We start from the raw sequence: 14050 nt of genomic DNA, 5'->3' as shown, positions 1-14050 counted from the left end.
CTAAGGCAGGAAGGCCGGTACTGTACTGGATAGGAAAGACGACTTATTTTAATTTATTTTCAGGAAATTCCAATAGAAGTTGGACTAAGCAAAGAGCAGCATAAGTATCCTGAATCTCTCAACAAGTACACAATGTTAGGAATTTCTCTTTCTGTATATACAGATGGCCTGGCTAGTATATATCCATATTCAAAATAACACTATTCAACTACTATTTAGAAATCTATCCTACGAAAAAGAGTAAATTCATAATAAGGTACAAACTTGGTTTTTATTTTATTAACCTATAATAAAACATCACCAACTTTGTATTAATGTTGCTAATCAGAAATATTTGTCATATATAAATTATTGTCATATAATATATGTTATATATAAATTTCAACATCATGGATACAATTCAGATCGTTTGGAAAACATTTCTTGAATAACTAGTCATTTTGATAATGAAACTAAAGAATAAGCTCTTAAAATTATGAGTCATTTATTTAACACTTTAAAACATGTTTATTAAGAGAGATGCTCTTAGTACATGCACTATTTACATTTTTTAAATAAAAGGAAGTTAAAAACAGAAAATTTAAAAATTAAACTTTCAAAAAGCTACCATACTTAATAAATATAGGAGTAACAGAAAATTGATTACATATTTAACCACAATTTCATTATGCTAGTAGTACTATATCATGTATGTCCCTGTGTGCTTAAGCATGAATCTTCAGGTAGGGCTGCCTTTATGCATATGTAACTCATGCATTTGCATGGAACCCTGTGTTTAGAAGGACTGCATGCTTTGGTTTAAAACCCTGCTGTCATCATCTTAAAATTCTTAATTTTTGAACAAAATGTGTTGCATTTTCATGCGCACTAGGCCCTGCATGTTATGTAGCTGGCCCTGTTTCCAAGCCACAGATACTGCCTTCAGTTATTTCTGAGAGTCATCAGAGTAGGAGTGGTGTCTGCTACTTTTGCCTTTGCATGAAAACAGAAATGAAGATACTGAAAGTACTGTTGCTTGATACTCCTAACACCATTTCCAACACTCTGGGTGTCTGAGGCATCCACTGACCTGGAATGGAGAGAATGAGTCATTGCACATGCCACTTGTATTCCAAAGGACATCAGAATCCCAGAGAGTTGCTTCTCAAAGCAGCTTCTTTAGATTCAACATTCCCTTTGTCTTCATCATTCCCTATGTTTCCACTGGCAAGGCTTGGTAGGGAAGTGACCGTCTTTACATCTCTTCCATTGTCTTAGTGACTCCTTGTTTGTCTCTCAACCTATCTCCTATTAATGTCACATTCTGAGGTACTGGCTTAGCATTATAACTCATCTCTTTTGGGGGGCACACAATTCAATGAATAACACAGCCAACATACATAAAGAAGGAAGAAAGCAAAAAAAAAAAAAAGTTAAAAATACATTTTAATACCTTATTATGATGTGGACTTGCCCTTATTTTAAAATAAATCATGGGCAAAAAGAAGTAGAGATTTACAAATGCAGCGTCAAATGTTTTGTCTTTCTGGTATCTGATTCATAATTTTGATTTTGAGAAATTGAATTTGGTTATATTGAAGGAAGAATATCTCTTTCAGAAATATCTGTATATTAAGACAGTTGTCAATAGAAGAAACTTTGGTTTTTTTCATGATGTCAAAGTGTGGTGCAATATGTTGAAAATATTTTTAAATAAATTTTTCTCAAAAATTATGTCAAAGGTTTTAAACAGAATACATGATATATCACTTGGTAGAGTATCTCATAAATTATAAAACCAAGCAATAAAAGTGAAATAATAAAAGTTTCTGAAAATAATAAAAATCAAATAACAATCCAGAGAAGTTCAACAATCTAGTATTGATCTAGTAAGAAGAAAGCTAGATCAAAAAAGAACAAAAGTAACCAGTATCAGAATATCATATGTAGAATATACTATATAGGAACAATATTAGCATATGAAAACTGAAGTAAATAATAGTTTTTAAAAAATGTTTTAATTTTTAATTTTGAAGTTTAGACTCATACATTATTAAACTAACTTTATTCTAATCATATAAACTAAGCAAAATGCTCTGAAATTATATTAGAGAAATAGAATCACCATTTCACAACTCGAAGGAAATACTGTCATTTATAGAATCTCTACTATGCTATGTTGGCTTTAGTTTCACCGATTGAGTCACTGATTTGAGTATAAACCGGAGACTGCTATTATTTCTAAAATTTTACAATAATATATCTCAACTATAATTTTTAAGAGAGTTACTGTATCAGATTATGGAAGATAGAAGTATAGAGATAAGAGAAATGGCAGAACTGAAAATAGGGAACCAATTTAATCCCAAATAAACACAAACCAACTGATTATTAACTTCAATTGTGATGTGTGTTTTTGATTCCTTATTTTCAATACGATTTTGAGATCAATTGTAAGAAAGGACTCCCATGATGTGTTTGTTTTTAAGATATGTTAGACATAACATATTGAGTCAATTCGTTTCTCTTCAAGTAGAATCCAAGTCAGCAGTTTAACAAGTTCCCTGGTGATTCTTATGCACACTAACATTTGAGAAATTCTGAAAGATTTTTTCCAGACCTGTGACCTTTATCCAAAAGTCAGACATCTGTGTGTCAGTTTCTGATCTCATAACCTTGATCTTCTTTGCAGTCCATCTTTTCCCACAGAGTCCACTTAAATTTTGAGCATGATCCTGCCCTATCTCCTTCATGCTTATAAACATAACTGTTTCTCATTTGTATGAGTTATAGATTATGCTATTTATAGACTATTATTAACATCTCTATTCCACTGTGCCTTTGGACTTTTCCTGACCTTTGTGATTGTGCATTGGCTTAGCAGACTACTGTGATATTACCGTGTTCTGAAAGGAATGAAGTGAAATGTGGCTTTCATATCATCCTTGAAGATACTGATGATATTACATAGTTTTGATAAATAAACACAAATAGATATTATATTTATTTCAATTTTCTTCTCAATTCCCAATAGGATGGTATAATTCAGAGCCTCAGACCTAACTTCTACTGCATCTAATTTTTATTTGACTCTAAAATAAGTTTAAAATTTGAGTGCTTTAACATAACTACAATATTAACACGTAAGAATGTATGCTTTCTACCATGCATGATGTCCTATGGCTAATATTTCAGTTTCAAGAACTGAAAATTTTTGACTATCAATTGGTATGAGAAATTAGTACATGATTGCTGTGTTCTATCAAAAATATCAGCCACTTAACACTTGTTGGGATAGAAATATCACATAATTTTAGGTTATCTCAAACTTATTTTGATACATACTCAGACTTTCAGAAATTTGTATTGTTGTTTAAAAGATATGCCTATGGCCCTTTAACTATTGATCATTTTAAATGTTGTGGGATTTCTGCCTTATTTATTAAAGTTTCCTCCATTATTTTGAAATGGTATTTCTTTTCTAAAATTTGAAATTAATTGAATTACACTAGTCCAAGGGTAAAGAATTAGTGAATTCACATTTTCAATACAATTATGCCATTGTTTTAGCTGCAATAATGAATTATATAATTGAAAGTCTTTAGTTCATTGATTTTTTTCCTAATTGTGTGAATAATTTTAATACAGTTCAACTTTGATTCAGAGCAAGTACTATATCCTCCTTGTTATAATTTTGAAATCTAACTCCATTTTAATTGCATGTCAACCATAAAAATTTCTAATTGAATAGATCAGTTGCTGCCAGGCACGATGGCTCACGCCTGTAATCCTAACACTTTGGGAGGCCGAGGCAGACATATCACTTGAGGTCAGAAGTTCGAAACCAGCCTGGCCAACATGGTGAAACCCTGTCTCTACTAAAAATATACAAAATTAGCCAGGCATGGTGGTGCGTGCCTGTAATCCCAGCTACTCGGGAGGCTGAGGCAGGAGAATTGCTTGAACCTGGGAGGTGGAGGTTGCAGTGAGCTGAGATCATGCCTCTGCACTCTAGCCTGGGGGACAGAGCGAGACCCTGTCTCAAAAAAAAAAAAGGGGGAATTTATTAGTTGAAAGTGTAACATTGATCAGAATTATTCTCCCTTTAAAAAAACTAACATCACAGGCTAATCTATTTCTTGTCATTTGATATCCTTGCTTTCCTATATGGCCAGAATATAGCGGTTTCCAGTTGAAACCTTCTATTCCCATTCTAGCCTTGTTCCTAACTCTTAGAAATTGAGTTTGCTTCCTCATCACTGATATCAAAGAACAGATCATTTGGATTCCTCCTCTAATATCATATTCATCTTCAAGCATTTCATTACCCACACTCACCCTTATAACCATGTACATGTATCTTACTAGCCCATAATTATAAATGGAATCATTAAATATGCACACACACATATAATTAATTAGATACTAACATTTACTTTTAACATATTACACTATCCTTCAGAATATGTGTGTGACATACTATCTTGCCATTGTCCAGTACCCCAGAATTATTATTATTATTATTTTTATTCTTTTGAGATGGAGTCTCACTCTCTTACCCAGGCTGGAGTGCAATGATGTGATCTCGGCTCACTGCAGCCTCCGTCTCCCAGATTCAAGTGGTTCTCCTGCCTCAGCCTCCCAAATAGCTGGGACTACAGGCGTGTGCCACCACACCCGACTAATTTTTGTATTTTTAATAGAGATGGGGTTTCACCATGTTGGCCAGGCTGGTCTCGAACTCCTGACTTTAAGCCATCTGCCCACCTCGGCCTCCCAAAGTGCTGGGATTACAGGCATTAGCCACCACACCCGGCTGAAATATGTCTTTCAAATATAAACATACATTAAATATATAGTAAAATTAAAACTAACTTTTAAAGAGCAATGATAGGAATGCTTAATAAATTCACAGGTGCATTTTTATTGTCTCTAAGAAAAGTAGTGAAAGCAATTGTAAATATGCTAATCTTTGCATACTGTACTGCATTATGCCCAATGCAAAAACTATATAAAAACAGGAAATATTAATTCTTAAATCTGTTAAAATACCTTTAGCAGTATGAGTAATTGCTAAGTTATCCTTAGACACTGTTTTGTTTTACTTTTAGCTCAGGGGATTTTCATTTCAATGTTGTAATGGCAGGGGAGAAGGAGAGTTTATCAGAATAGAGCCTTCCATGAGTAGAGCTCTTGAGAGAAACATAGATTAAAAAGGAATGAGCAGAGGGAAAGCTTTTACAATCCTACTCGAAAGCTATGATTTAGTGAAATGAGGTTCCTGGAATTTAAAGATTAGATAAAAATAGAAGCTGCTTGTCAGCTCCTTTCAGCCATGGTGCTAATCGGGCAGATGGGCCACACGCTCCAGCTGGGATGTGCCATCCCCTCAGGACCTGTTTGCAACCTGCTGCACGCAGGCCTTTCTATGTGAAACAGCAGTTTCAATCACACTCCTGTGAAGACACACAAAATCAAATGTCTCCATGTATCAACACATTCTCCTCTGTGATAATGAAATTCACAACAGATGTCTGAAGTTAAATAATAGTATTTTTATTAGTTTAAGGTTGGAATTTGGCATTTATATATACTTCCTTTTCCTTCCATTTACTATAAAATATTTCAGATATGCAGTAATATGTATAAATAATTTAATAAAGCTTTGTGAATCCAATAGAAAAGTAAGAAATTAAATGTTGACAATGTTGTTTAAGTCTCTACCTCTCCCCAGTTATATTCCTTACTTGACCACTGTTTAAAAATAAAACTTTTAAAAAATTTTTTATTAAGGATTCCTATTATATTCTTTGTATGTTTGCTATGTATGCGAATGCTGATAAGCAGTAAATAGTGATTTTGCATGATATAAAATGTTATATAGTTGGAATGTTTTTATGCATATTGATTCCAATAGCTTTAATTCATGTATTTCCTCTATAATATCCCATTTACAAATATACCACATACATCATATAAAGGACAGAATGTTCATACAATGCTGCTAGGAACATTCTTATACCTTTTTTCAAGTGTACAGAAATTACCCTAGGACACACCCTCAAAAGTGGATTTGCTATCTCCAAGAATACCTGCATGCTAAAATATAGTTAGTGCTTACAAATTACTCTAGAAATGGGTTACTGATTTTTCTCCAACAAGAATATTACTCACCATCTGATGAAAATCATCAGCATTGATTCTAGTTTCTTTCTTGGTCCCATTCATATATGTAACCCATTTTTGTTACCATTGGATTCTTTGTTTCTAAATTGATTTTTAGTGCTTTATATATTCTGAGAACTAAAGCTTTATGGTGACATTCATTGCAAATGTTTTTTTCCAATGTATGCTTGTCTTTTCACATCATTAATTCAAACATATTTTTAAATTTGGTAGCTATCAATATTTCTACAGGGTTTCATTTTTAGTATTTGTTTACTAAATTATTTCTTACTCTTTGGTTATATAGAAGCATATATTATCTTTCAAAAAATTTAAGAGTTTTGTTTTTGATATTTGGATCTTTGAACTAAATATTATTATTCTGTATTGTTTGATGCAGAAGTCTATTTTATTTTTATCTACATGAATATATAAAAGTTCAAGTGCCATTTATTATATAATTTATCCTTTCCCCAGTGACTTGCAGTGCCACATTTGTAACTTACATATGCCATATTGTATTTCTTGTGTCTCCATTTTAGCAATCTGTCTATCTGCCTATTCATAATAGTAAAAAGTATAAGAAGTTTTGATACATAGTAAATCTCTCCACCTTTTTTTCTTCAAAATTGTTTTATCAGTTCTTAGTCATCACACTTCCAAATGTTTCAATGAAAAAATTAACATTCTGTTTGAAATACAGTTGGATTTAAGGAGAATTAAGATGCTTAATATATTGATTGCCTTACAATTTGTCTATCTATCTATCTATCTATCTACCTATCTATCATCCTCTATCTATCATCTGTCTATCTATTTATATATATGGGTCAATAGATACATTTTTAAATGTCTTTCAGTACCATTTATTATACTTTCCATAAAGAATATTTTCACAGAGATATTACAGATAATTTGCTAAATGTATTCCTGTATATAGTGTTACTATTATAATGGTATTTGATTTAGAGTTGCATTAAATATATACTTTGTATATAAGCATGTAATTCATTTGTGTATATTGATCAAATTGCTCTTTGAATTATAGTACTAATTATGAGAATTGTTAAGAAAATATATATATTTTTAAATCTCACAACCAGGCAAAACTCTATACAAAGTAGATGAAAAAGAAGTGGTTTTATTATTAAATAAGCATTAAACAACAATTTGATGCACATCATAGGCAATCCACTAAGACATGAAAAAGCAGAAATAAAATTTACCCTTTTCTATAACCAAGCAAATACAGCCCATCTCACACATGCTCTCCACAAAAACAATAACTAGTTATCAAGTAACTGGATTTGACAGCACCATTTGTCACAGAGTTAATCCACAATTGAGTTGGTGACTACCTGTGTTAACTAATTGGCTTTATTAAAAGGAAAAAATAATTTCTTATGTCTTTATGACAAAAGGTAGTTTTGCAACTTGGAGGTAGTTTTGCAACTTGGAGGTAGTTTTGCAACTTGTAATGAAGTTAGGCTCCTCCTCTCCCAGAGGAACTGGGATACAGGTACACTGTCTGCCCTGACCATTACATTTCAGACATGTTACCCAGGTCCTTGAAAAAGATACTCCTTTGTCTTCAAGCTGGCAAATGGCTTATTTAGCTTTTAAAAAGAGTTGTAGACACTTCAAAAAGACACAAAAAGAACTTATGATTAGAAGTTTCTTTAAAGTAAATGCTCTAAGAAAAGAGAGTGATGGGAAATCTGTTCCCTTATTTTCAACAGGGAGAATTAAGCCTCTTGTTTTCATTTTTTTACTTGTTCTTACATTTAAAGTTTAAAGTTTAACTCTGTTTTCTATATTAACAAGTATATACTTTATCAAATAGTGGTAATGTCATTCATTTTTTCTCTGTCCTTATACAATTTATTTATTTATTATCATTGTAATGTTTGAAATTGCCAGCAAGTTGTTTAATGGAAATATGGATTGTGAATATCATGGCCAGATTCTTGATTTTAAGTGGAGTGCATCTAATGTTTCATCACAAAGTGAAGTGTTTTCTGCAGGATTATATTCACACGTTGACAAATGTTCTCAATAGAGTGTTACTAGTTTGCTAATTTATTCATATTTTTCAGTGAGTAGATATTTACTTGTGCGTATTTGGGCATATATTAATATGATCAATTTCTGATTTAGATGGTGAATAGTAATACTAAATTTTCTAATATAAATGCATCCTGAATACTTACAGTTAACCTAAGATTGATGTAGGTATATATGCATATTGTGCTCAAATGTGTGTATCAGTGCATTCATTTTGCTAAATATTTTATCAGTTTTGCATCTATTTTATAAGTAAATTGATCCATAATATTTTACTTTGGGTTTTATTACCTTAATACTAAATACTAGATTTATCAAATGAGATGAGGAAAATTTGCCCTTCTTGTTTTTTTCATCTGGAAAAAATTTGCATAGAACAGGAACTATTTTTTCAATGATTTATTGAATTATCATGGGTACATCTTAGGTATTTTTGAATTTTTGGACAGAATTTTATAAGAATGTTCACTTTTAAAAAATAAAGGTAAAGTTATATTGATAATCTATATCTTCTAAAGTTGGATTTGATGTTATATGTATTTTTCTAGAATATATCTTTTAAAATGAATTTTAAAATTTATTTTCAAACTATCCTAATCATTCATATAAAAGGATCTTATAACTTACATGTGTTAGTAATTCTCTGTATCTCCTTAAACATTTTTCATCTTATCAATTTATATTCTATATTCAGGAATTTCAATGTTTGAAATTTGGGGGAGCATAATCTGTTGATTCCACTGCCATTTATTCTAGTAACTTGTTATGCACACGTTTCATACATTTGGACTCTGAAAATATGTTTTGTCTAGTTCTCTTTGAGAATTTTGTGAGGCACGAGTCTAGGACACAGATTCTCAAAGATGAAGCGCTTCTCTGCTGCAAAGGACCTTAAGGCACTACTAAAAAAAGACCATTTTAACTTATTTCTTGAGTTTTTCTGACTATATCCGCAGTATAAATTTGCACTGCAACCCTTAAGAGGACATACTGTGGTTACAGATACTCTGAAAAACACTCAGAAAATACTCAGGAAAGTATTTTTCCTTTACCTAGAGCACAAGTTGAAAATATACATTCCTGTGTTGTTTCCATTGGCCAAAAAGTTATTCTTAAACAATTTTATAAATGTGTATCAATCTATATCTCCTGTTTGCATCCCAGACACAGACAAGTGTCTATAATAATTAGCCTTTCAAAATTAATTTTTTACTTCATTTGTAACTATTTATCAACCATTCCACCCATCTATTACTTTTTGTCACAATTCCCTATGTAACTCTTCTTCCCATTGTCAACTATATCAATTTGTTTCATGACTTGTTTTCATTAGTATTATTATAAAACATATTTTCTTGTTCTGTGTGTGTGCTTTTTAACAATTAGGGTGAATAAATTCAAGAGATCTATTATACAACACAATGACTATAGTTAGAAACAATATGTTGTTTACTTGAAAACTAAGAGAGTAGATTTTAAGTGTACTCACCACAAAAAAGTGTGTGCTTTTATGCTGTTAATTCACATAATATCATGGTTTTTGTCACACGCGTTTGCTTAATTTTTCACTCAGCACTGTATTCTTGGAGATCTTTCTGTGTTGTTTGGTTTGTGCTTCTAATTGTTGAATTCTCCATTGTTACAAATCAATGACAACATGAATTGCCACAGAAAACTCTGAAGGTCCTCTCTCTGGATCCCTTATGGAACTTAGAAGAATTTCTAAGCTTTCATAATAATGGGTTGCAGGGGATTATTCCTACTCAAATGCTCTAGTCTCACACAAACAGCAGCATATATTTTGCTATTTTATATTTTCTTGAAAAGTATTATAATATAGAAACCATTTATTTTCTGACTTTCTGACTGTATGTTATAGTATAGAAACCGTTTATTTTCTGAAATCATCTACAAAAGCATTTGGGTGCGGCCATCAAAGGTAGCCACTTAAGGCTTTTTTTTTTGTTATGACTGATTTTTTTGTTTTTGTTTGTTTTGTTTCAAATTTTACTCATTAATGTAAGTTTTATTTTTCTTCTTGTCCTATTTTGGCATTTTGTGTTTTTTCAGAAATGTATCATTTTACATGTAGAATTACTAGACTAGACTTATTAGAATGTAGTAACTACTCTTTACATCAAGTCTCTGTTGTATTTCCAGTTATATTCATTCTACATTTTGTTTATTTTAAAATTCTACTTTTATTTTTTTAATTCAGACTTGAGACAGGTTTGGCTATGAGATTTTATTAATGTTAATGACAACAAATTCTAATTAAAATTTTGTTTATATTTTTTATTTCTTTTTCTTCCCTATTTCCTTCTTGTTTTTCTTTGCTAATGTTGTTACTATCTTGCAACCTCTTACACCAGATGAATAGTTTCTATTCTATAACCTTTCTTGTTTCATGATAATTAAAGCTATAAGTTTCCCACAAATACTGTTTTTTCTCAGCGCTCCATGAATTTCATCATGTGGTGCTTTCGTTTGGTTCAGTCTAAATATTTCATAATCACATTATGATTTTCTTTTAGGGTTATTGAGTAATATTATTTAGTTTCTGTTTATAGTGTGCTACTCTCAGCAGCCTATTGATATTTATTCTAATATTACTGAATGATATCTGATAAAATTATATGTATAATTTTTCCAGAGGTTTTTTATGAAGCTGTTATGGCCTAATGCACTCATTTTTTGTTAATGTGTGTTTAAAAGAATGCTCTTTTTCTGTTTATTCTTTATACGTCTAGTAGGGTTTTCTATTTTTTTTATATTTCAAATAGTTTGAGCTGCTTCATTTTCATATTATTTATATCTCAAGTGATTCTTCTGTTGAAGTTTTTGTTTTTTGTGAGATATGTTAGATTACAAAACAATTTGTTGATCTATTCATTTATCTATCTACCTATCTCTCCATTAATCAATTTAATTTATATAATTAACTTATATATTAATTCAGTGTTAAATCTCTTATTAGATGATTATATGTTGATGATGCTTATATCTTCCTGTTCTATGATACCTGTTACAGATATATTTCCCCCCTAATTCTCTACAATATTTTTAATCAACATTTTATCTGAGATTTTAGTATTGATACACCAAATTTATTTTGTTTCCTATTTGAACCAAGTACACATACACATCCTCCCCCGCACACACATACATTTTTGTCCTTTTGTTTTAAGTGTTTCTTGAAGACAATACATTACTAGACCATATTTTTGACCCATAGAAGAGGTTTAAATGGTAAATTTAAAACATTTACAATTATTATTATTATTATTGTTACATTAGGTTTTATTTCTCTCCTCTACCATGTATATTTTTACTGTGCTCTTATTTTTCCTATTTCCTGCTTTCATTTTATAGACCTAATTTCTTCTAGTTAATCTACAAATATAGTTTTTCTGTTTATTAATTTATTAACTTCATTAACATTTATATCTTCCCATCAAAGGACAAAGTTTTAGATAAAATTCAAATTCCTTTGTTTTCTACTCCCCCAACCCCAAACATGTCTTTCCAGTTCCCTTCTTATGGAACTAGTTTCTCTCTCTGTCTCTCTTTTTTGTTTTTATGCTATTTAAGTAAAATATATCTGAAGTCATAAAATTATTTTCTTGTCAAATTCTCTTGGAGTTTTTTTTAATAAAGTCTTTTTTTCCAAGAGTGATTTTCAAGGTGAAAAGGAAAAATGGTTATTAATGATTAAATACTGTTATTTAATTTATTAATTAAATTATTATTAAATTATTTAAATAGAAATAGTTCAGAACTATCCTGAATTATTGACAATCCATAATATTGAAGCTATTTTTGTTCCTTTTATTCCTAAGAATATTTATATTATAAAATGACATATAAATGTTTTGACATTTAATTACTAATTTTAAAATATTCAATTGTCATTATAAGCATTTTGCTATTGAGAATCTGATGTCAATATAATTATTTTTCCTGTATGAGTATTATTTTTTCCAGAATTAAATATACATATATATTTGTAATTAGTCTCTTTAAATTTTGTTCTATGCAAGTATTTGTGAATTTGTTCTTCTACCCTAATTGCCATTTTAAAAAACCTTTCAATTCTAGATTGTGTATTCACTTGCGGAAAATTTATTTTACAACTTATTTAACTCTTTTCTACTTTCTGTTTTTATGTTTCTATTTTTCTGGAGTTCTTATGAACTGTTAATGGATCTGCTACTTAAAAACCTATATCACTTAACTTTTTTGATATATGTTCTTTCTTTCCAGAATTATTTGCCTTAATTTAATCTTCTTCTTTACTAATAATTCAGCTTCATTTATCCTGCTATTTAACTCCTATCTCATATTCATTATGTCAACTATCGTTTTCTCATGCCTGATGTTTTCACTTGGGTTTTTTTTAGTCTTTCTTGTTCTTATTTCATTTTGCTAAACTGTTTTCTGAAGTATAGTCATCATGCTTATTTTAAAATTATAATTTTTTCAGATGCTTTAAGTTGTTCGTGTTGCCTTTGATTTCTCTTGTATGGAAATTATACTTCTGATTGGTCTAGTTATTTTCATCTGCAAGGTCAAGTTTCACAGAAAGATTAGCTATTCTTCCTTTTTAGCGGCATGGCAGATAGTCAACCAGTGTTCCTTGTTAATCCTAACTTAATTCAAGAGAAAGGAAGAGAAGAGACTACAGGGTTGAGAACCAAAGGCACCAAAGAATTGCCTCTGATCTCCCACATGATGCAACTCTCCTACTGAGAAGTTTACCTTTGAATTCTTTCAAACAAACAATATTGTGAAGATGTAATGCTTTTGGTTTGTAACCCGTACACTTTTGTTATTTTGAAACAGAGTAGGTGGAAGAATACGTGAGCAAGTATATGTAATCAGTCAGTTCACTCCAGCTAGGGATTTGGGTTACACTAAAATTATCTTGCTAATAGTGGGCTTTCTTTTGCAAACATAAATGTTACATTCCTGATGTAAAGAGCATCCATTGATAAAGCCTTTAGAGTTAGGTAAATGTTGAGTCAAAAGCAAATCTTCAAAGCTTTCTCTCACTCTGGTGTTCAACCACTTCCCATTGGCTACCTGCACTACTTGTGAAGATCTTTTATCTTCCCATAGGTTTATCACTGAATTTGTGATAATCTCTTTACTTGCATGGAAACCCATGTCTATATTCTCTTTATTGATTTATTAAACTCATATATATATATGTTCCCCAGATATAAATTTGTAGATTTTCAAGGAATTACCATATGATCCAAATATACCACTTCAAGAGTTTTAGCATTATGCCAACATCTCAGTTCCAAAACTTCAATTTGCACTGTCTTAAGACCCTTTGTCTACCCTCACCTTATAGGATATACAGAGTGAAAAATGTCTACAGTTTCAGCATCAGCTGACTGCTTCAGTTTTCAGCTACCTCTTTTAATTTGGAACCCCACAACTCCAAGAGGATCTCTTCTTCAGAATATCTAATTTATAATATTACCATAAGCCAACAGCTCCAACACTTTCCATCATTTATTATTATTTCTTATTGACATCTATGCATCCATTTTCTTGATGACTTTATTCTACTTGAAATCAACAAAAGCTCTGGAATAATAATATACTTATAAATTCAATCACATTTGTCTCATTCGTGTGTATGTGTGTGTGTGTGTGTGTGTATGTGTATAATGGTATTAAATGTACATGTGCAGTAAGTCAACATTTTCCTAAAGAGGAAGAAAATAATACTGATAATAGTGAAGATCTTAGATGACTGATTTACCACCATAATGATATCTTTGTTTATAACATGTTCTTGAGTGTTACCAATTTAAATTATTCTAAGGTT

The 14050-nt window shown here is 30.8% G+C and overlaps 1 protein-coding gene across 4 annotated transcripts in view; it reads left to right on the top strand.

Moving 5' to 3' along the window:
- FSTL5 (follistatin like 5) overlaps positions 1–14050 on the top strand; it is an 807335-nt gene that overhangs the window by 140794 nt on the left and 652491 nt on the right. The gene's annotated exons all lie outside the window — the stretch shown is intronic.

This window comes from Gorilla gorilla, chromosome 3 (assembly GCF_029281585.2).
Source record: "Gorilla gorilla gorilla isolate KB3781 chromosome 3, NHGRI_mGorGor1-v2.1_pri, whole genome shotgun sequence".
Classification (NCBI taxonomy): domain Eukaryota; kingdom Metazoa; phylum Chordata; class Mammalia; order Primates; family Hominidae; genus Gorilla; species Gorilla gorilla.
Note: the sequence above shows the minus strand (reverse complement) of the source record. Positions and strands in the feature narration are given on the sequence as shown.